Raw genomic sequence first — 326 nt, forward strand, 5'->3', positions numbered from 1 at the left:
TAAGTGTCTGCCAATTATGCTTTAATAAAAGTGACAGGTGGATTAAGATTGTCATTTATTATAATAATAATAATAATGCATTTTATTTATATAGCGCTTTTCACAACTCAAAGAAGTTTTACAATATGAGGGAGGGTAGACAAACAAGGAGAGGCAAGAAAGTAAATATAGTGAATAAAAAGGCAGTCAAGAGGAAGTTGATTGAGAGGGGGGGGGGGCTTATGGGTAGACAGAGTTGAAAAGATGTGTTTTGAGGCGGGACTGAAAGACTGTGAGGGACTCAGAGTCACGGAGATCTTGGGGGAGGGAATTCCAGAGCCTAGGAG

The 326-nt window shown here is 39.6% G+C and overlaps 1 protein-coding gene across 1 annotated transcript in view; it reads left to right on the plus strand.

Annotated features, from left to right (window-relative positions):
• LOC104947836 (transforming acidic coiled-coil-containing protein 1-like) overlaps positions 1-326 on the plus strand; it is an 8,181-nt gene that overhangs the window by 4,137 nt on the left and 3,718 nt on the right. The gene's annotated exons all lie outside the window — the stretch shown is intronic.

The sequence above is a fragment of the Notothenia coriiceps genome, unplaced genomic scaffold, assembly GCF_000735185.1.
Source record: "Notothenia coriiceps isolate Sejong01 unplaced genomic scaffold, NC01 NC01_scaffold00013172, whole genome shotgun sequence".
NCBI lineage: Eukaryota > Metazoa > Chordata > Actinopteri > Perciformes > Nototheniidae > Notothenia > Notothenia coriiceps.